Here is a 24,713-nt window from a genome sequence, read left to right on the forward strand (position 1 = left end):
CTATGTTTGATTGAATTTGATCGAAATTGAATCTAAATCAATCGAAAATAATTGGCTCGTTTGCGGATTCAATCGCTCTGCTCACATCACACAATGGGTTTTATTTTCTAAAGCTGGAGAGTGCAAAATCAGACTGACTTCTGCGTAGAAACCAATCAGCTTCTAACCTCAGCTTGTTCAATTAGGTTTTGGCAATAAAACTTGGAAGCTGATTGGTTTCTACATACCTCCCAACATTTTGAGATGGGAATGAGGGACACCTACTAACAAACGTATCTAGGCAGAGGACACGCCCCCTGCCACACCCCCTTATAGGAGAATAACCACAAAAAAGATTAATTAAATCAACAGGGACTTTTTTTTCACCACTACTATTCCTTTATATTGGCTTTCAAAATGTACAAATGCAGCAATTTAGAAATAAGATGAAAGGTTTAGCACTGGGAAACACTTTTTTTTAAAGATAAGTGCATTTTATATACAACTATATAGATCAGATGAAAATGAGGAGGAATGAGGGACAGAGGGACTTTGTTCCAAATCAGGGACAGTCCCTCAAAATCAGGGACAGTTGGGAGCTATGGTTTCTATGCAGTACTGAGCCTGATTTTGCATGCTCCGGTTTTAGTAAATACACCCCATTGATAGGGTAAAACAATTGTAGTGTCTATGGTCACCATTAGAGGGAGCTCTTACAATCCTGCATGTGTAGTAGCCAAACTATGGAACAACAGGAAAAAAAAGAAAAAGAAAAACAAACCCTACAATGTAAAAATCATACAATGTATACTCACAGTAGCATTCACCTCTGAAACCCGGGCAATCTCTTGCGGAGTCCCTCAATGTTCACCCTTGTCACCAGTGCTCTTCAACATCTACATCCGCCCACTCCTCAAAATCCTCAGAATATCAGACCTCTCCTTCCACTCATATGCTGATGACACTCAACTCTACTTTCGCATCACCGGACAAAAAGACCATCATCGGCAACTAGAAAAATGCCTCACTTTGATAGACGGCTGGATGACCACTAGCTCCCGCAAACTCAACAAATCAAAAACAGAGCTTCTTCTCCTACACGCAAACCAAAATTCCAAAACTAAGACCCCATGGACACTTCCCACCATCTTTGGACAGACCATCTCTCCAAGCACCAAAACCAAGACTCTCGAGTCAACTTTGACTCAGAAATGTCACACCTCCCACCATCTTTGGACAGACCATCTTTCCAAGCACCAAAACCAAGAATCTCGGAGTCATCTTTGACTCAGAAATGTCAATGGATGCACAAATAGGATCAGTAGTCAGCAGGGGAGTTGCTAGGTGGCAAAAGGACCAGGGGCTTCAGCCCAGAGTCCAAGCCGGAAACGGGGGGGGGGGGGGGGGGGGTTGTATGTGTTTTTTGGCTGGACCCGTGACACTGATGGTACACTTTTTTGGTAGTAGGCGGAGTTGTGTTATAATTAATGGTGGGGCATGTGGTTATAGGTATAGCATAGTATGGCATAGTAAAAGGATAAAATATGGGCGTGGTTTACGTAAAATAGTGGGCGTGGCTTACATGGGGCATGGCTCGAAGGGGTGTGGTTAGTGTCTGAGATGAATGCGGGATGGAGAGGGAAAGGGGGGGGAGGGATGGAGGGACAGCAGCCCCCCGATCCTACACCACAATAGCAATGTGTTTTCCAGAGTTTGACAATCAGCAGATAAAGATACTCCAAATACCTGGTGTTAGCGGTTCAATCATCCCGGCGCCATGATTGTTATGGTGTCAGGATGATTGAAGCGCATTATTTCTATTATTACATTGTAATATGAAATGAAATCATTCAACTCATCATAATGCCGAATCAGTGGGAGCCCTGAGCGCGTCACTAGCCACGTTGCCTGCCACCAGATGCCCCCTCAGAGCAGCCTTCCTCACATCTGGTGTTCATCAGTGGAGCCCCTCCTTACATCTGGTGTCCATCAGCGGAGCCTTCCTCACATTTGGTGTCCATCAGCGGAGCCCCTCCTAACATCTGGTGCCCCTCTGACATCCAGACTCGCTAGCGCCCCCTCTGACATCCACAGGCTGGCCCCCTCTGACATCCCATCCACAGACTGGCCCCCTCTGACATTACATCCACAGACTGGCCCCCTCTGACATCCCATCCACAGACTGGCCCCCTCTGACATTACATCCACAGAGTGCCCCCTCTGACATCCCATCCACAGACTGGCCCCCTGTGACATCCCATCCACAGACTGGCCCCCTCTCACATGACATCCCACCCACAGACTGGCCCCCTCTGACATGACATCCCATCCACAGACTGCCCCCCTCTGACATGACATCCCATCCACAGACTGGCCCCCTCTGACATCCCATCCAGACTGGCCCCCTCTGACATCCCATCCACAGACTGGCCCCCTCTGACAGATCCCATCCACAGACTGGCCCCCGACATACCGTCGTTAACGTTGCCGCGCGGAGACTAACTTTGAACTGTGGAACCACAGGTTCTCTATTGAAGACCAGCTTCTGGTCTTCTTAACAATGTCGAAAAACTGGAAATTTGAATTTCCCGGGAAATTCGGGACCTTTGGCAACTATGACTGATGATAGTGACCTACCTACACTCATCTGCCTGACCTACATACACTGGACATATACATACACTAACGGTAGTGACCTACCTACACTGACTTGCCTGATCTACATACACTGACATTTACATACACTGACCTACCTACACTGACCTACCTACCTGCCGTTCGCGCTCCTTCTCTCACTATTTTATAATTACTAACCCCCACCAGTCCCCACAGCGGCGCACTGTGCATAAGCGTGAAAGAGCTTCGGCGGTGCCGCACTGCGCATGAGCGATGAGCGTCGGCGGCGCCGCACTGCGCATGAGCGAGAAGGAGCGAGCGTCGGCTGGCGGGACGTGCAACGTTGATACCGCATGTGACTGTATCGACATCACACGTCCCGCCGGCCGACGCTTGCTCCTTCTCACTCATGCGCAGTGCGGCGCCGCTACGCTCCTTCTTGCTCATGCGCAGTGCGGCGCCGCTGACGCTCCTTCTCGCTCATGCGCAGTGCGGCGCCGCCGAGCTCCTTCTCGCTTATGCGTGGGGACTCGGGGCTAGTAATTATAAAATAAATGTACCAGACTCGGGGCTTCAGCCACTGCTAGCCACCCCCTACTGACGCCCCTGGTAGTCAGCCATCTCCTCCGCCTGCTACGTGGACTCATCCCCTTCATTCCAAAAGAGGACAAAGCAGCGGTAGTTGGAAACTCCCTCTACATAGGGCTACTCCAATATCAACTTGCGCTCTTACAACTCATCCAAAACACGACGGCAAGACTGATAACAGGAAAAAAAAACCCTGGGAATCCATCTACCCTTCCCTAAGGACCCTACATTGGCTAACCATAAAGAATCGAATCACATTCAAGACCCTCTGCCTCACCCAAAATGCATACAAGGAAATGCTCCTCAATACCTACGCGAGAAAATAAAACACTACACACCCAATCGCAGTCTTCGATCATCCAACCAAAACGTCCTCCTCGTTCCCAAATCCCACTACAAATCAAAGGGAGAACGAAGATCCGCAGTCCAAGGACCACAGCTATGGAACGCTCTACCGACTTCCATCCGCATGGAAGAAAACCATCAGGCATTCAGGAAAAAACTCAAGACCTTCCTCTTCTAAGAAGCTGGACAACACAGGATGAATCCATTGCCTTGAGGCGATTCAGTTCCCATTGCAGCGCTATACAAATTATTCATTCATTCACAGTAAGATACATTGTACTGTATTTCCCTGGTAACACAAATGGGTCAAATGTATTAAAACTGGAGCAGCTGTGCATAGTAACCAATCAGCTTCTAGATTCTGCTTGCTCAGTTAAGCTTTGCAAATAAAAGCTAGAAGCTGATTGGTTGCAGTGCAGATTCTGTCTTAGTAAATTGCCCTCAATGAATTCTGATTGCTGTCATGTTAATCATTTCAAGAGACATCCCACAGCATGACAGTTTCGCCCGCCTGATAACCCACCGAGGTCTAATCCTGGGATCACATCTCTGCCAATAAATGTATTGATCCTTCAGACACAATCAGCCGGAAAAATGACACAAAGCTTAACGGTACCGAGCGTCCGGCAACTGGAGAATGTTTAACTATTCCCCACCAGATACAGATACATTTAAAGCAGAAAAGCCCTAAAAATGTCATTCAAAAATAATTCTAGAGGATATAAAAACGACTTTATGTGCATCAAATGCATTTGTAAACCAAGATATTACTTTGTAAAAGTAATGGTAACATCACCGTTGTGCCTGTGTAAAGGACAGACCACCACATGGCAATGCCAAAGGATTCTTCTGCAAGCTTAGTAAGTATTCATTCTTTTCTTTGTGGGGGGCCTCTAAATGTCTTTTTAATCGATTAAAGCGGAAGTAAAGTCCGCTATATTTATTTAAGGCCCCCCAGGTGGGTTATGCCATAATGTACTAGAAGGCACAGCATATTAGTACATTGTGGCAGACCTACCAGTCATATGGTGTCCTCCCAGCACAGCGGTGGGACCAATCCGGCAGGCTCCCAGCGATTCCATCTTTGCCCGGTTTCCCTTCCAGGGCCCGTGCCTTCGGCCGCTTGATAGGCCAGGCAGCGATGATGCCTCTCCCGCGCATGTGCACTGGAGTCACATCACCGCGGCACAGATTGGGGGGCTGATCCGGGCCGTAAAAAATGTTTGCTGTGCTGCGCATGCGCGGCTCAGCAAACATGACAGCTGACAGACAGAAGGATGAATTTATGACAGAAGAGACCACTAGGGCCATACATACCCTGCCAGTCATGGGATTTTAAATACAAAGAGTTTACTTCCTCTTTAACTAAATCTATACCGGGCCAATTCCGGCATTCGTCTTCTACATGTAAAAATCATTATTTTTTTGCTAGAAAATTACTCAGAACCCTCAAACTCAAAAACATATATATATATATATATCTATCTCTATCTATCTATCTATCTATCTATCTATCTATCTATCTATCTATCTATCTATATCTATCTATCTATATCTATATATCTATATATATATATATATATATATATATATATATATATATATATATATATATATATATATATATATATATAATGGACTAACACATGTATGGGAGCTGCTAGTGCTGTACACCCCAAAAATAGCTTTTTTGATAAAATAAGATAATTTAAATTAATTAATTTGAATATTTTTTGGCTGCTAAAAAAACCTTGGAATTCTTCCATGTTGTGTGTGTGTATATATATATATATATATATATATATATATATATTCATATATATATATATATATATATATATATATATATATATATATATATATATATATATATATATATATATATTCAGTCTTCCACAGCTGCTCTCCTCAACTGATATGTCTTACTGTGAATTCACTGTACACTGTGAGCTTCTCACAGTGTGCATCAGAAGCCGCAAGTCAGATAATGTATAGCCCCCTAATTTCCTGGCTGGAGAACGTCCAGCATCATCCAGCGTTTTCCTCCCCAGCCGCACTGTCCCTGACCTGCCCCTTTCATTCATTGGATTTCAGACATCACATGTGGACATTAACCTAGGGCGGTATACATGAAAATACAGCCTGTCTAGGAACATTCACTCCTCCAACCCATCAAAGCATTTTGATATTTACATAACTTCTCCGAAAAGCCAGCCCACTGATTGCATCAGGGCTGAGGGTTCTGGAGAGGAGTACTAAGGCAGGGTGGTGTGATGTTTTCAATACTGCTGAGGATCTGAAAAAAATAATATAGTTGCGCTACATAAAGATGACCTAGTCCAGTGATGGCGAACCTTGGCACCCCAGATGTTTTGGAACTAAATTTCCCATGATGCTCAGGCACTCTACAGTGTAGTTGAGCACCATGGGAACTTTAGTTATAAAAAAACATCTGGGTGCCAAGGTTCGCAATCACTGGCCTAGGCTATAAGAAGATTGCCAAGACCCAAACTGAGATGCAGCACAGTGGCCAAGACCATACAGCGGTTTAACAGGACAGGTTCCACTCAGAACAGGCCTCGCCATGGTCGACCAAAGAAGTTGAGTGCACATGCTCAGCATCATATCCAGAGGTTGTCTTTGGGAAATAGGCATATCAGTGCTGCCAGCATTGCTGCAGAGGTTGAAGGGGTGGGGGGTCAGCCTGTCAGTGATCAGACCATACGCCGCACACTGCATCAAATTGGTCTGCATGGCTGTCATCCCAGAAGGAAGCCTCTTCTAAAGATGATGCACAAGAAAGCCCACAAACAGTTTGCTTAAGACAAGCAGACTAAGGACATGGATTACTGGAACCATGTCCTGTGGTCTGATTAGACCAAGATAAACGTATTTGGTTCAGATGGTGACAAGCGTGTGTGGCGGCAACCAGGTGAGGAGTACAAAGACAAGTGTGTCTTGCCTGCAGTCAGGCATGCTGGTGGGAATGTCATGGTCTGGGGCTACATGAGTGCTGCCGGCACTGGGGAGCTACAGATCATTGAGGGAACCATGAATGCCAACATGTACTGTGACATGATGAAGCAGAGCATGATCCCTCCCTTAGGAAACTGGGCCGCAGGGCAGTATTCCAACATTACGACCCCAAACACACCTCCAAGATGAACACTGCCTTGCTATAGAAGCTGAGGGTAAAGGTGATGGACTGGCCAAGCATGTTTCCAGACCTAAACCCTATTGAGCATCTGTGGGACATCCTCAGATAGAAGGTGGAGGAGCGCAAGGTCTCTTACATCCACCAGCTCTGTGATGTCATCATGGAGGAGGGGAAGAGGACTCCAGGGGCAACCTGTAAAGCTCTGGTGACCTCCATGCCCAAGTGGGTTAAGGCAGTGCTGGAAAATAATGGTGACCAAACAAAATATTGACACTTTGGGCCCAATTTGGACATTTTCACTTAGGGGTGTACTGACTTTTGTTGCCAGCGGTTTAGACATTAATGGCTGTGTGTTGAGTTATTTTGAGGGGACAGCAAATTTACACTGTTATACAAGCTGTACACTCACTACTTTACATTGTAGACAAGTGTCATTTCTTCAGTGTTGTCACATGAAAAGATATAATAAAATATTTATAAAAATGTGAAGGGTGTACTTACTTTTGTGAGATACTGTATATTGTGCTGTAGTCCACTATTTGCATAACAGCCAATCAACTAGCATTTTTTAGAAGGCAATTAGAAATGGCAGTCCAGGTACTTATGTAATCAGCAGACGTGCTTGATACAGAAATATGCAAATAGAATAATAATATATAATATAGGATTTGTATGATAGCCATCCACCTAGCAAAGCAAAAAGAAAAAAAAAAAGACCTATACACCATATTACCAAAAGTATTGGGACACCTGCCTTTACATGTACATAAACTTTAATGACACCCTAGTCTTAGTCTGTAGGGTTCAATATTGATTTGGCCCACCCTTTGCAGCTATAACAGCTTCAACTCTTCTGGGAAGGCCGTCCACAAGGTTTAAGAGTGTGTCTATGGGAATGTTTGACCGTTCTTCTAGAAGTGCATTTGTGAGGTAAGGCACTGATGTTGGACGAGAAGGCCTGGCTTGCAATCTCCACTCTAATTCATCCCAAAGGTGTTCTAACGGGATGAGGTCAGGACTCTGTGCAGGCCAGTCAAGCTCCTCCACCCCAAACTCACTCATCCATGTCTTTATGGACCTTGATTTGTGCACTGGTCTAAAACATTTGGTGGAGGGGGGATTATGGTGTGAGGTTGTTTTTCAGGGGTTGGGCTTGGCCCCTTAGTTCCAGTAAAAAGAACTCTTAAGGCATCAGCATACCACATTTTGGACAATTTTATGGCCCCTTCCTGTTGCAACATGACTGTGCACCAGTGCACAAAGCAAGGTCCATAAAGACATGAATGAGCGAATTTGGGGTGAAGGAACTTGACTGGCCTACACAGAGTCCTGACCTCAACCTGATAGAACACCTTTGGGAGGAATTAGAGTGGAGACTGCGAGCCAAACCTTCTCATCTGACATTAATGCCTGACCTCACAAATGCACTTCTGGAAGAATGGTCAAACATTCCCATAGACACACTCCTAAACCTTGTGGACAGCCTACCCAGAAGAGTTGAAGCTGTTATATGTTGGGCCAATTCAATATTGAACCCCACGGACTAAGACTGGGATGCCATTAGAGGTCATGTGCGTGTAAAGGCAGGTGTCCCAATACTTTTGGTGATATAGTGTGTATGTATGAACATTATATATATATATGTATGTATGTATATACACATACACATACACATATAGGTATGTGGTGCTGCAGTCCACTATTTGTATAACAGCCAGACAACTATCATTTTCAGAATGCAGTTAGCAAGAGCAGTTTAGTGTAGGTATTTCTGTAATAAGTAGATATAATTGCTGCAGAAATATACAAATAATATAATAATATATGAAATAGGATTTGCAAGATAGCCAAACATCTAGTAAAGCAGAAAAAAAAACAAAAAAAACACACATATGTATACAATATATGATATGTGTGTGCTGTTGTCCATTATTTGCATGATAGCAGGGCAACTAACATTTTTAGAAAGTGGTTAACGAAAAAAAAAAAAATTATAATAATAATAAAAAATAAAAATAGTAAATAAATATATATATATTTTTTTATGTTTGTTTCAATTAATAACTGCTTTCTAAAAATGCAAAATAAATAAATATTAATAAAAGTGGCATTATGTGCATAGTAAATATATATATATATATATATATATATATATATATATATATATATATATATATACATATACACACACACACATACACACATATGTATATATATATATATATATATATATATATATATATATATATATATATATATATATATATATATATATGTAAAAAAAATTGTTTCAATCGTTAACTGCTTTCTAATAATGCTAAATAAATAAATATTAATAAAAGTGGCATTATGTGCATAGTAAATATATATATATACATACACACACACATACATACATATACACACACATACACACACACACATATATATATATATATATATATATATATATATATATATATATATATACTGTATATATATGTAAAATTTTTTGTTTCAATCGTTAACTGCTTTCTAAAAATGCTAAATAAAGAAATATTAATTCTTTAATTATTTCATTATGTGCATAGTATATATATATATATATATATATATACACACACACACACACAATTTTTTGTTTGTTTTTGTTTTTTGTTTTTTATGTTTTTGTCTTTGTTTCAATTGCTAACTGCTAAAAATGCTAAATAAAGAAATATTAATAAAGATGGCATTATGTGCATGACAGCCAGGTAACTAGCATTTTTAGAAAGCAGTGGCTAATGCAAAAAATGTGTGTGTGAGTCTGTATATATATATATAAATTTCTATGCTGTATATACACTTTATCAATTGCTAACTGCTTTCTAAAAATGCTAGTTGCCTGGCTATCATGCACATAATAGATGTATTATATTATTATTTTATTATCTATTATTATTATATTATTTATTTTATTATCATTTATTTACTCCAGTCTTTAGTTATTATTTATGTAATTGAAGTTGTGTTGCTGTCCATTATTTGCATGACAGCCAAGCAACTAGCATTGTAGAAAGGCATTTAGCAAGCACAGTTCCAGTCTTCCTGTAATAAGCGGCCCCTATAACAACCACCCAGAATTGAATGATCGGAATAGATTTTGCTATGAGATCCTGCATGCTGTGTTCTGAACACGCCATGTCCTCATAAACCAGACATCTGACATTCACCAGACATTCACAGCACGCGAATCTTCCAGGTCCTTGTGTTTTTTGATTCACCACCAGTGAATGTTTAATGAAAGTCCAATTTTCTGCTTGACAACTATACACCCGGTATATATTCAGTGTATGATTGCAGCTCAGTGATTGGCCGCACACATCTGTATGAGGTCCACATTTGGAAGTTAGGAGAAGAGAGGTGACCTCTTACCTTTCCTTCTGCTGGCAGCGGAGGTCAGAGGATGGAGATGGCACTTGGTGTGGAGCCTTCGGGAGGCGAGCCGTGTGCTGAGACTTGGACAGCTGGCAGTGTAGCAGTGAGAAGTGTGAGCTCCTCTCCAGCGTACAACCCGCTCACTGCGCCCTCCTCTCCTAACCCCTTCCTGCCTGGGAGTCAGCTGCATTGTTCACATCATGGGAACCATTGTCAGCTCCGCCACTGATCCCCGCAATGATAACCTCATGGATTTCCCACCTGCTCGGCTCAAATCACTTTAACATACACCGATCAGCCATAACCACAGGGGAATCTCCCAAAAAAATTTGAATATCATCAAAAAGTTAATTTATTTCAGTAATTCAATTCAAAAAAGTGAAACTCATCTACAGCGCCTTGAAAAAGTATTCATACCCCTTGACATTTTCCACATGTTGTCATGTTACAACCAACAACGTAAATGTATTTTATTGGGATTTTATGTGACAGACCAACACAAAGTGGCACATAATTGTGAAGTGGAAGGAAAATGATAAATGGTTTTCAAAATCTTTTATAAATAAATATGTGAACAGTGTGGTGTGCATTTGTATTCAGCCCCCTTTACTCTGATACCCCTAACTAAAATCTAGTGGAGCCAATTGCCTTCAGAAGTCACCTAATTAGTAAATAGAGTCCACCTGTGTGTAATTTAATCTTAGTATAAATGCAGCTGTTCTGTGAAGCCTTCAGAGGTTTCTTAGAGAACCTTAGTGAACAAACAGCATCATGAAGCCCAAGGAACACACCAGACAGGTCAGGGATAAAGTTGTGGAGAAGTATAAAGCAGGGTTAAGTTATAAAAAAAATATGCCAAGCTTTGAAAATCTCACGGATCTCTGTTCAATCCATCATCTGAAAATGGAAAGAGTATGGCACAACTGCAAACCTACCAAGACATGGCCGTCCACCTAAACCAGTGATGGTGAACCTTGGCACCCCAGATGTTTTGGAACTACATTTCCCATGATGCTAATGGACTCTGCAGGGTAGCTGAGCATCATGGGAAATGTAGTTCCAAAACACCTGGGGTGCCAAGGTTCTCCATCACTGTCCTAAACTGACAGGCCGGGCAAGGAGAACATTCTTCAGAGAAGCAGCCAAGAGGCCCATGGTAACTCTGGAGGAGCTGCAGAGATCCACAGCTCAGGGGGGAGAATCTGTCCACAGGACAACTATTAGTCGTGTTCTCCACAAATCTGCCCTTTATGGAAGAGTGACAAGAAGAAAGACATTGGTGAAAGAAACGCATAAGAAGTCCTGTTTGCAGTTTGCAAGAAGCCATGTGGGGGACACAGCAAACATGTGGAAGAAGGTGCTCTGGTCAGAGGAGACCAAAATTGAACTTTTTGACCTAAAAGGAAAACACTAAGGGGTTGATTTACTAAAGGCAAATAGACTGTGCACTTTGCAAGTGCAGTTGCGCCAGAGCTTAGTAAATGAGATAAAGCTGCACTTTACAAAGAGTACCCAATCACATGTAAGGAAAATAAAAAAAACAGCAATTTTGCATGCTAATGATTGGATGCTGGAAGCCATAAGAGCTTCTGTTCATTTACTATGCTCTGGAGCAACTGCACGTTGCAAAGTGCACAGTCTATTTGCCTTTAGTAAATCAACCCCTATGTGTAGGGGAAAACGAACACTGCACATCACCCTGAACACACCATCCCCACTGTGAAACATGGTGGTGGCAGTATCATGTTGTGGGGGTTCTTTTCTTCAGAAGGGACAGGGAAGCTGGTCAGAGTTGATGGGAAGATAGATGGAGCCAAATACAGGGCAATCTTAGAAGAAAACCTGTTAGAATCTGCAAAAAGACTTGAGACTGGGGCAGAGGTTCACCTTCCAGTTTAGGGTTTAGGGTTCACCGACCCTAAACATACAGCCAGAGCTACAATGGAATGGATTAAATCAAAGCATATTCATGTGTTAGAATGGCCCAGTCAAAGTCCAGACCTAAATCCAATTGAGAAGCTGTGGAAAGACTTGAAAATTGCTGTTCACAGACGCTCTCCATCCAATCTGACAGAGCTTGAGCTATTTTGCAAAGAAGAATGGGCAAAAATTCCAATCTCTAGATGTACAAAGCTGGTAGAGACATCCCCAAAAAGACTTGCAGCTGTAATTGCAGAGAAAGGCGGTACTATAACTTTTCACATATTGATTTGTAAAACATTTGGAAAACCATTTATAATTTTCTTTCCACTTCACAATTATGGGCCACTTTATGTTGGTCTATCACATAAAATCCCAATAAAATAAATTTATATTTTTGGTTGTAACATGACAAAATGTGGAAAATTTCAAGGGGTATGAATACTTTTTCAAGGGACTGTATTTTATATGGATATGTTACACACAAAGTGATATATTTCAAGCATTTCTTTCTTTTATTTTTGATGATTATGGCTTACAGCTAGTGAAAACCCCGAAATTCTGTATCTCAGAAAATTTGAATATTCCATAAGACCACTAAAAAAAGTATTTTTAATAAAGAAATGTTGGCTTACAGAAAACGATGTCCATGTAGAGTATAGTTTGCACTCAGTACTTGGTCGGGGCTCCTTTTGCATGAACTACTGCATCAATGCGGCGTGGCATGGCGGCGCTCAGCCTGTGGCACTGCCGAGGTGTTATGGAAGCCCCCCGGGTTGCTTTGCTTTGATAGCGGCCTTTCAGCTCGTCTTCATTGTTGGGTCTGGTGTCTCTCATCTTCCTCTTGACAATACCCCACAGATTCTCTATGGGGTTTAGGTCAGGCTAGTTTGATGGCCAATCAAGCACCAGGTATTGGTACTTTTGGCAGGGTGGGCAGGTGCCAAGTCCTCCTGGAAAATGAAATCAGCATGTCCATAAAGATGGTCAGCAGGAAGTATGAAGTGCTCGAGAATTTCCTGGTTAAGGGGTGCGCTGACTTCGGAATTGATAAAACACAGTGGACCAACACCAGCAGGTGACATGGCTCCCCAAATCGCCACTGGACCTCATGCGACCTGGATTCTGTGCCTCCCCACCAGGGGCGAACTGACAACTCATGGGGCCCCCGGGCAATAGGAGATTATGGGGTCCCTGGGAAATAGGAGAAGATTATGGGGCCCCTGGGCAATAGGAGATTATGGGGCCCCTAGACAATAGATTATGGTGCCACACAGTATACACACACACATACAGTATACACACACTATACACACACAGAATACACACACTGAAAAGGTACTGGAGAGGCTTGGGATTTTTAAAAACAGATTTTTACATACTGTCCCTGGTTTTATTGAGGCTGCCAACCCTAATGGGGCCCCTTAGTGGCATGAGACCCTCGGGCAGTGCCCGAGTGCCCGAATGGTCAGTCCGCCCCTGCTCTCCACTCTTCCTCCAGACTGAGACCTTGACTTCCAAATGAAATGAAAAATGTACTTTCATCCCAAAAGAGGACTTTGGGATGAAAGCAACAGACTAGTCCTTTTTCTCTTTAGTCCAGGTAAGACGCTTTTGACGTTGTCTACGGTTCAGGAGTGGCCTGACACAAGGAATGTGACAGTTGTAGCCCATGTCCTGGATATGTCTGTGTGTGGTGGCTCTTGAAGCACTGACACCAGCCATAGTGAATGTCCCCCAAATGGCCTTTGCTTCACAATCCTCTCAAGGTTATCCCTGTTGCTTTTGCACCTTTTTCTACCACACTTTTTCCTTCTATTCAACTTTCCATTAATATGCTTGGATACAGCACTCTGTGAACAGCCAGCTTTTTTAACAATGATCTTTTGTGACTTACCCTCCTTGTGGACGGTGTCAATGACTGTCTTCTGGACAACTGTCAAGTCAGCAGTCTGCCACATGATCGTGTAACCTACTGAACCAGGCTGAGAAACCATTTAAAGCGGTAGTAAACCGTGGAAAAAAAAATCAAGAACCTGCGAGGCAATAGCATAATACATCACATACTAGCACATTATGAAATACTTACCTTAAAACAAAGCTCCCGCAGTGCCTGTTCAAAGCTGAGGGAGCTGACATTCAACGTTTCTTCCAAGATCTCTACATGCACACGGGAGCCCTCCGTTTCAGCAGGATGCACCAGAACCGCAGAGCGCATGCGCCGCTGACATTGCTGCGTACCCTCAGACCGGCTGACCCATGCCAAAGTGCCTACAATGAGTATGTGAACATAAGACCTGGACCACGGAGCAAAGGAAGAAGGTGGCTGGCCTGATGAATGACATTTTCTTTTACATCATGTAGATGGCGTGTGCGTCGCTTACCTGGGAAAGAGATGGCACCGGGATGCAGGATGGAAAGAAGACAAGCCGGCGGAGCAGTCACTTTGAAAAAGTGCACTTCAACCCTTGAAAATGTGGCCATTATCTCACACACCTCTAGGAGGAGAGGCTTAAGTAGAACTGTATTTTTGGGTAGTCTTGTCTAGCATGGCAAAATTAGACAGATCTTTTTTTTAACCACTTATTGACTGCCTAATATTAGTTTTACTGCTACAGGGCGGTAGCTGTGCACTGGATGATATATATAGGTGATCCTGCACTTCCGCCTGCAGGGGGCGCGCACTTGCCGCCGGCGGGCCGCTTCTGCTGTGATTGTTCACAGCAGTAGCAGATCTGTGGGTGTCGGACGCTCGATGTCCTCTGGCACTCTCCGATCGTCAGGCAGAGACTCAGAACGAAGCTCTTCCTATGTAAAGAAGGCAGAGTTCTGTTCTGACAGGGGGGAAGGGTTGGATTTTGTGTTTCTGCAACCCCTTCCCAGCCACTAGCATTTGTAAAGTGCATATCTTTAGCACTGATCACTGTATTAGTGCCACTGGTCCTCCAAGTGTCAAAAGTGTCAGTTAACCACTTCAGCCCCGGAAGGATTTACTGATTTCCAGACCAGGCCATTTTTTGCGATACGGCACTGCGCCGCTTTAACTGACAATTGTGCGGTCGTGCGGCGCTGTACCCAAATAACATTGATGTCCTTTTTTCCCCACAAATTCAGCTTTCTTTTGCGGGTATTTGATCACCTCTGCATTTTTAATTTTTTGCACTATAAACAAAAAAAGCGCTACAATTTAAAAAAGAAAAAAAAAATTTTTTTTTTACTTTCTGCTATAAAACAGTTCCAATTTTTTTTTTTTTTCATTTAAAAAAATACATTTATTCATCAGTTTAGGCCGATATGTATTCATGTATTCTGCTACATATTTTTGGTAAAAAAATAAAAAAAAATGTTTTATGGCAGAATGTAAAAAAAAAAAAAAAAATATATATATATATATATATATATATATATATATATATATATATATATATATATATTTTTTTTTTTTTTTAATTGTCTGTTTTTTTTATTTTTTATTTTTTTTTTATTATAGCACAAAAAAAAGAAGAAAGAAAACAAAACAAACAAAAAGAAATCTCTATTTGTGGGGAAAAAAAAGAACATACATTTTATGTGGGTACAAAGTCGCACGGCCAAGCAATTGTCAGTTAAATTTATTGTCATGAGGGGGGGGGGGGGGGGGGGGTAAATCCTCTGGAGGTCAAGTAGTTATTATTTTTTGTTGTGTATTAATTTTAGGAGTTAATCAGTGTTATTTCAGCAGTTTGATCTCCTGGGGGGCTCTTTATAAAACATTCATGGCACGAACATCAAAAACATTTGCTAATCAAACTAAATGTCCCATGGTTTTTATAAGAGATCAGAGCCATCTAGTGGCCAAAATGCAGTATAGTTTTCTGAAATACCTCAATAAGAAAACTACACTGCATATTTGCCGCTGGATGGAGCTGACAAATAGGCATTAATCTCCTAGAAAAAATATGGGACATTTTGTTTAAGTTACTCAGATGTTTTTGACATTCATGCAGCGAATGTTTAAATAAATAAACCCCTTAGCGTGCTTTAGTACTTGTTCTAGTAGCCAGTTTGTTGTATTTCAGCAGCTTGATTTTTCAATACCTTTTTTCTCATTTGCTTTTTGATTCAATTTACATTGAATATCTACACAGTATATTTTCTACTTAATGTTTTACTATGTATATCATTTTTAACTTTTAATATTCTTGAATTCAATCAAGATAACTGATGTTTACATTTTTTGTTATTATGTGGTGTTCTATTTTGGTGGTCAGGGCTTCAGCCTACCTGACAGGCTCTCCCCTCCAACCAAATTTAAAAAAATTAAAACATTTTAAAAATGATTTTTTCCAAACTTTGTACACTTACCTTTTTATATATTCAAAATTATAATTTTTGTTTTGTTTTGGGAGGGGCTTAAATGAAATATCAGGAGTCTCTCCCTCCAGCAGCTTAAAGCTGGCAGTAGGGAGAGGGGGAGAAAATGGCTTTCAGCTGCTGGAGAGAGAGACACAGACACAGTACATCATTCTGTAACTATCCCTTCTGTCCCATTGTACCGATCCCTATCCCTGTGCTGCCCACACCTGATTCCCTCCTCCACATGTGCCCCCCCCCCCCCGGCAGCACTGCCAGCTTCCCTCTTCCTCTAGCTGCTTACAGTGCACAGGCAGATGGAGAGTAAGGGAGGGGGCTTGTAAATATGTCATATACAGGCCCCTGCCTTGTCTTAATTGGACACAATGAGTGATTGCTACAGATCGGTTCTGTGTCTTTTGACAACTGAGCATAGTAAACGATGCTTCAGTTTATTAATAAACAGGAGCCTCTGTCTCCTGTTCATTCATCTTCAGAGAAACTGAGGCTGCAGAGAAAGGGGGGAGAAACCAGCTTTCAGCTGCTGGAGGGAGAGACACAGTGCATCATTCTGTAAGTGCCAATTCCCACAGGGGCAACACGACTTCAGCACGACTTTGCAAGGCAACTTCAACACGACTTCAACGCGACTTTGAGCGACTTACAACATGACTTCAAGTCGCTCCCAGGACAGGCGACTTTGGCTGTGGCCAATCAGAGAATAATGAGCTCTCTGGGAAGGAGGGGTTTGCTTGGGTAAACTAATTTATTTTCCTGTAAAGTCACTTCAATATAGATGGAGATCCGACTTGGAGGCGACTTCCACTTCTATTTGTACAGGTCGCCTAGAAGTCGCCCTGAAGTAGTACAGGAACCTTTTCTGAAGTCGGAGCGACTTCAATAGTGTACATTAAGATGGCTCTCATTGACTATAATGTAATTCCCAATGTCACGTGACTTGGGGCGACTTGAGGGCTGACAAGCCAGATCCCAAGTCATTGTAGTGTAAACCGATCCTAATTGTCCTCCCATCACACTGCACCCACCGTCCTGCTTGCCTGCCTTCCTATCGGCGGCCCTGTTGGTGGTATATACTCATGTATATACTAATTTCTAGGTATATATTTTCAGCATTATGACTATGTTTTATGTTCACTCTTGTAGCCCTGATGAAGGGGGGAGAAACCATGAAATCAGACCAAGACAGAAGTACAATTAAATCACACTTGTTTAATAATAAAACAAAACATAGCCAAAGTTCAGTAACCGGAACAGATAGTCAGCCAAGCCAGAAGTCAGGGATCAACGTAGAGAAACAGAAAGCAGGATCTGGAGCCAGAAGGGATGTTAGCAAAGAAAGTCTGTAAGCAGGAACGCAGGAGATCATCTCGGTGATGTTGACCAAGGCAAAGGCAGAAATCCAGTGGGCTGAATGGCTTAAGTAGGCAGGACTGACGAGCAGGATATCATCAACAGCTGAGTAACTGTGGAGAGATAGAAGCTGGCAATTAGCCGACAGCTGAGCGGTCAGCTCTGAGAAGGAAGGGCTGAGCCCAGCCCTGAGAATGCGTTGCCTTACAAATTGCGTTGGTCATTTTTATGCAACTTTTTTTTTAACCGACAATTGATATTATCTTGGCCTCTTGCTTCCGGTTTTGGCTCCTTTCTGAATTTTTATGGTTTGAGCTACTGTTAGGTGCCCATTGACGAAAAGCCTCTATAGAGCATGCTTGAAGTCATACAAGTCTAAATTTTCCCAGCAGCTCTTTCAGTATGTCATTCTGAAGATCAAAACTATTTTGGAAATCGCCGTGATTGATGAAAATTAGGTTCTGCAAAATCACCCCCTGTGAATAGCTAATTATCAATAACTTTGTACAAAGTAGCAGATCGATGCAAACACACATGGAAATCCCTATAGGACATGCTAATCAAAGGGAAAAAAAACTTTTTTTTTTTTTAAATCATTAAAGACTTTAGCAAATGTATGGCTAAAAATAGCAGTTGCAACTGCCTTTTAGGGACTTCCACCTGTTTGCAGCATTTTAAATCAAGTACAGCAAATTTACCACCATATATCTGTTACTGGACTGGCCTGCTAACCTCCTGATCCTGAAGACCGTGACCTGGTACTAACACACAGCAAAAACCCATCTCCACCATCAGAAGCCCTGGTAAATACCAGTTAGTCCTCAGACCCCACATTGTGGGTGAGCCTGTGTCATTCGCCAGGAAGACCTGTTTGTATACCTGCCTTACTGGTTGGTGGGAGCCTCTTTTCTGCTATAGATACTGGACTTTTCAATTTCCAGGTGCACTACTACATGTATGCGGCCATGGATTGGCACCAGAAGAGGAAAATTATGGAAAGTATTTCATACAGTTTTCTGTATTACGCATATGGTGCATTCAGTATAGCCCCTTTTCAAGGGCATATACTTATCTTGTTCAGGTATCAACACACTTTTGGCTTTGTAATCTATGAATCCTGGAAGATATTTGGTGTTAGTGCCTATGACCAGGGATTTTCTTTTCTCAGAGAATAGGTGCAGGAACTCCTCCCTTCCAAGTCCCCTCTTGACTCCCCCCCTACCCACCTACGAGCACCAATTCTTGGTTCCACCTGTTATCCACCTCCCTATACCACCCCTTTAGAGAAAACAGAAACAAGTATCATTTTGCGGTGTTAACAAGAATGGCAGTAAAATAGATCTAGCAACAATGGACACCCCAGTGACAATAGATCCACACCAGCAACAATGGACTCCCAACAACCAACATCAAACAATCCTCCAGCAGCCAGCAACAACAGACTCCTCCCTTAACAGTAGAAGCTTCCCAGCAACGATTGACCTCTTGCAACATAAGACCCACCCCAGCAACAATAGATTCCCCACCAGCAACAACCATCAGCAACAATAGAGCTAGCCAGCAACAATAGACCCCCTGAACAGTAGATCCCCCCAGCAACGATTGACCCCCAGCAACATAAGACCCTCCCGAGCAGCAATATATCCCCCACCAGCAACAGAAGACCTCCCCAGCAACAATAGACCCACTTCCTCTGCAATAATAGAACCCCTCCAGCAACAAAAGATTCCCCAGCAGCCAGCATCAATAGACCCTCCAACAGCCAACAACAAACCCCCCCCCCCTTAACAGTAGTTCTCCCCCAGCAACATAAGACCCTTCCCCAGCAGCAATAGATCCCCCAACAGCAACAGAAGACCCCCTGTTGGAAGGCTTACTTCATAGTACAAGAGGTGTTCAAAATATGAATTATAGTTATACCAAGCCTTTGCATTCTTGGGGCCTGTCTGGAATGTAACAAGTTGCACATCAAAGCTTTGCAGCATATCCAATTATTCATCTGAACAAAAGTTTGGCTCCTGACCGTCTGGTGTGATAACGTTATGCAAGCGAGCTTCAAAGAGGGCCATGGCTGCCAGGATGTTGGATGAAGTTGGGTTACAAAGATCAAAGGATCAACAGGCATTGAAGATTGACCCAGGGCACATAGACATGATACATGGACAATGCTGCCCCTAGAGGTTAATACAGCAGGACGGACAGTAATATAATATATTAAAGAGGGATTCCACCAAAAAAAAAATATTAAAAGCCAGCAGCTATAAATACTACAGCTGCTGACTTTTAATAAATGGACACTCACCTGTCCCGGGTTCCAGCGATGCCGGCAGCCGAGGCCGATCGATCGCTCGGCCCTCGGCTGCTGCCGCCACCATTCTAGGTGAGGGAATCAGGAAGTGAAGCGAATCGGCTTCACTTCCCGGTTCCCTACTGCGCATGCGCGAGTTGCGCCGCGCAATAGGTAATCTCCGCGCTGTCACTGGGACCCGTGTGTGTCCCAGCAGACAGCGCGGCAGAGCAGGAAATGGCGTAGACTCCCGCGGGAGTCTATGCCCGGAAGTGGGTGTAAATACCTGTCTTTGACAGGTATCTCCACCCCCCTCCCCCCTGAAAGGTGTCAATTGTGACACCGGAGGGGGGGAGGGATCCGATCAGCGGAGGTTCCACTTTAGGGTGGAATCCCGCTTTAAGGAGGAGTGCCCCATAAATACTTTAAAGAGGGATTCCACCAAAAAAAAAAATATTAAAAGCCAGCAGCTATAAATACTACAGCTGCTGACTTTTAATAAATGGACACTCACCTGTCCCGGGTTCCAGCGATGCCGGCAGCCGAGGCCGATCGATCGCTCGGCCCTCGGCTGCTGCCGCCACCATTCTAGGTGAGGGAATCAGGAAGTGAAGAGAATCGGCTGCACTTCCCGGTTCCCTACTGCGCATGCGCGAGTTGCGCCGCGCAATAGGAAATCTCCGCGCTGTCACTGGGACCCGTGTGTCCCAGCAGACAGCGCGGCAGGGCAGGAAATGGCGTAGACTCCCACGGGAGTCTATGCCCGGAAGTGGGTGTAAATATCTCCACCCCCCTCCCCCCTGAAAGGTGTCAATTGTGACACTGGAGGGGGGGGGGATCCGATCAGCGGAGGTTCCACTTTAGGGTGGAATCCCGCTTTAATTCGTCAAAGGTCTAGATGGGTCAGCATTGGGGTTGGGTCTGGACGGTGTATGATTGAAGTATAAAAAGGGCTGACCGAGACAGAGAGCTCTCTCTGTTATCATCATCGCGAGCCCAGCTGATGAGACCGGGTCTAGGGGAACAGCTTGATAAGTATTTACTTGTGAAATAAATAAGACATTGTTTTACTAAGCAGTGTGTTTGCTTTCATAGCTAACCTTATATTATTGTGCTATCAACAGTAACTATCACAGTTGTAATATACTAGCTAACTATAGGAATAGACAAGTTAATAAGTATATGGAATACATAGAGGGAATCCATAACCACCCTCGGATAATATTTATTTTAGAATTTATTTCAATTGGCACCCCAGATTTTATTTCACCTCCCCAGCAACAATTGAACAATTGACCTCCTTCCTCTGCAAAAATAGATCCTCTCCAGCAACAATAGATTCCCCAGCAGGCATCATCAATAGACCCTCCAGCACACTTAAGGGACCCCTTGACATTGCATGCATTCAGTTCTGGAGGTGCCGGAACTGCGCTCCCCGTGTTCTTGCTGAAAAAAAACCCTGCTTATGACAATCCATCATAATTCATATAAAATTAAACAAAAAAAAAGTTGGAAAGCGTTTAAATGGCTAAAAATTCTGATGCTCCACTTTAAATTTAATTCACATATTGTTTGTCTTGATCAGATAATTAAAGCCTTAATAATGCTTCAGTGACACCAGAACAGAGGTTGCCAATTTTCGTTGACAATGAAAGTATTTGTCTACATTCTTACAGGATGTAATAATGGAAACATTGCGACAAACTCTGACAGTGCGTATATAGCCGAGGGTAAAAATGACAGTACTGACACCGAATTTAACACACAGTGTTTACACATTGCTATACCAGCCAAAATACACAAGGACATTTTTATTCTTTATGTATTTTGGCCCTTAGAACAATTGTTAGACGTTACATTTAAAATCACATTTACCTTAGCAATATTAGAACTTCTCCATGCACTCTATTTAAAGTAGAACTACACTGCATCTGATCACCACAATTCAAAAATGCTATTTAGTTTAATTTTACCCCCTTGCCGCCGAGCGTACGCAGATGTGCGTACTCGGCTTCCGGGGGTTATACCGGGATGATGCCCGCACCTGCAGGCATCATCCCGGTACTGATTTTTAGAGCGGGCGATCGGCTTTCCAGCCATAACAACCGATGCGGCTAAAAGCCACTTGGCTGTTATGCCAGAGGAGCGGGAGGGGACGCCCCCCCTCCCGCCACCTCCCGCCGCTCTTACCGGGGCTCCTGTTCAATCGGGAGCACCGATGCACAATCCGCCGCTTCTAGCGGCTAGGGAGGGTCATGACGCCACTTCCGGTTTACTCGGTTGCCTATGGCGCCGGATTTAAAAATATATACAGTATTCAGAATCGCCAAAAACGGCGATCTGAATACTTTGAAGTGTAAAGGAGGGATTGGGGGTCTTTTAGACCCCCCGATCAGTCCATAAAGAGTACCTGTCACCACCTATTACTGTCACAAGGGATGTTTACATTTCTTGTGACAGTAATAAAAACGATCAAATTTTTTTTTTTTTAAAACAATTTATTAATTTTAAAATAAATATAATAAATAAGAAAAAAAAATGTAACGCGCCACCCCATCCCGGCGAGCTCGCGCACCAAAGAAAACACATGCGTAAGTCGTGCCCGCATATGTAAACGGTGTTAAAATCACACATGTGAGGTATCGTCGCGATCGTCAGAGCGAGAGCAATAATTCTAGCACTAGACCTCCTCTGTAACTCTTACCTAGTAACCGGAATTTTTTTTTAAAGCGTCGCCTATTGAGATTTTTAGGTACCGTAGTTTGTCGTCATTCCACGAGTGCGTGCAATTATAAAGTATGACATGTTTGGTATCTATTTACTCGGCGTAACATTCTCTTTCACATTATGCAAAGAATTGGGCTAATTTTACTGTTTCATCTTTTTAAAATACATGAAAGTGTCCCTTTTCCCAAAAAGTTGTGTCTAAAACACCGCTGCGCAAATACCGTGTGACATAAAATATTGCAACAATCGCCGTTTTATTCTCTAGAGTCTCTGCTAAAAAAATATATATAATGTTTGGGGGTTCCAAGTAATTTTCTAGCAAAAAATATGGACTTTAAAGCAGGGTTCCACCCTAAAGTGGAACCTCCGCTGATCGGAACCCTCCCCCCCTCCGGTGTCACAATTGGCACCTTTCAGGGGGGAGGGGGGTGCAGATACCTGTCAAAGACAGGTATTACACCCACTTCCGGGCATAGACTCCCGTGGGAGTCTACGCCATTTCCTGTCCTGCCGCGCTGTCTGCTGGGACACACACGGGTCCCAGAGACAGCGCGGGCAATTCCTATTGCGCTGCGCGACTCGCGCATGCGCAGTAGGGAACCGGGAAGTGAAGCCGATTCACTTCACTTCCTGATTCCCTCACCCAGAATGGTGGCGGCAGCAGCCGAGAGCCGAGTGATCGATTGGCCTCGGCTGCCGGCATCGCTGGAACCCGAGACAGGTGAGTGTCCATTTATTAAAAGTCAGCAGCTGTAGTATTTATAGCTGCTGGCTTTTAATATTTTTTTTGTAGGTGGAATCCCTCTTTAACTTGTAAACACCAAATGTCAAAAATAGGCTTAGTCATGAAAGGCAAAGCAAACTCCACCACCCATCCCTGTCTCTGTACTTTATTTTGCAGAGGACTCACCTTAACCACTTGCTGACCAGGCCTTTTCTGGAACTTTTTGTTTAAAATATTAAATCAGTATTTTTTGCTATAAAATTACTTAGAACCCCCCCCCCTCCCCCCTCCAAACATTATGTATATTTTTTAGCAGAGATCCTAGAGAATAAAATGGCAATCGTTAAAAATATTTTTATGTCACGCAGTATTTGTGCAGTGGTCTTTCAAATGCAATTTTTTTGGAAATAATACACTTTAATGAATTCTAATGCAAAAAAAAACCCTATAGAGGACCCATTTTTTGATAAAATATAAAAGATGTTACGCAGAGTAAATAGATACCTAACATGTCAAAATTGCACACACGGAATGGTCACACTTAAAACATTTTTACAGGCTACCTGTTTAAAGTTACAGAGAAGGTCTTACACTAGAATTATTGCTCTCGCTCTAACGTTTGAGGCTATACCTCACATGTGTGGTTTGAACACTGTTTACTATGCTTGTGTGACTTACGTATGCGACCACTTCTGTGCGCAAACACCGAGTGATGAGGCGCTTGAATTTTTTTTTCCTTATTTATTTTAATTTTAATTTTTTATTTTTACATTATACCTTTACGTTTTAGTTTTTTTTAATCATTTTTATTTTTTTATTTCTAATGCAAGGAATGTAAACATCCCTTGTACTGTAATAGAAATAAGGATGACAGGTCCTTTTTATTGAGAGATCTGGGGTGAAAAAGATCCCAAATCTTTCATGTACCTTTAAGAACAAGAATGTTTTTGAACTTTTGCTTTAAAAAAAAAAAAAAAAATTATATATATATATATATATATATATATATATATATATATATATATATATATATATATATATATATATTTACTATGGCTTGGGAACCGAACGTGACATCATGGCGTCGCTCCGGTCCTCCGAGGGCATAGAAACGAGCGGTCCAGCATTGGGGTTTCACTGATCAGTCAGGTGAGCCCCGGAACAAGTGGCAAGTACCCCCCACCCGCGACTTCTAAAAGTGATCCTGCAGCAAATCTGCCCACTGGACCACTTTTATCTGAAAGAGAATCACCTACAGTAAAAAAAACAAA

General features: G+C 42.7%; 1 protein-coding gene across 1 annotated transcript in view; it reads right to left on the reverse strand.

Moving 5' to 3' along the window:
- Positions 1-10,201, reverse strand: part of LOC143933743 (chemerin-like receptor 1) — a 127,073-nt gene extending 116,872 nt beyond the window's left edge. Inside the window, exon 1 of the mRNA XM_077456739.1 lies at positions 10,079-10,201. The gene's annotated coding sequence lies outside the window, so the exon portion shown is untranslated. The remainder of the gene's footprint in view (positions 1-10,078) is intronic.
- Between the last annotated feature and the right edge of the window lie 14,512 nt (positions 10,202-24,713).

Source organism: Lithobates pipiens, unplaced genomic scaffold, assembly GCF_037356315.1.
Source record: "Lithobates pipiens isolate NorthernLeopardFrog02 unplaced genomic scaffold, aLitPip1_a1.2 Scaffold_27, whole genome shotgun sequence".
Lineage (NCBI taxonomy): Eukaryota > Metazoa > Chordata > Amphibia > Anura > Ranidae > Lithobates > Lithobates pipiens.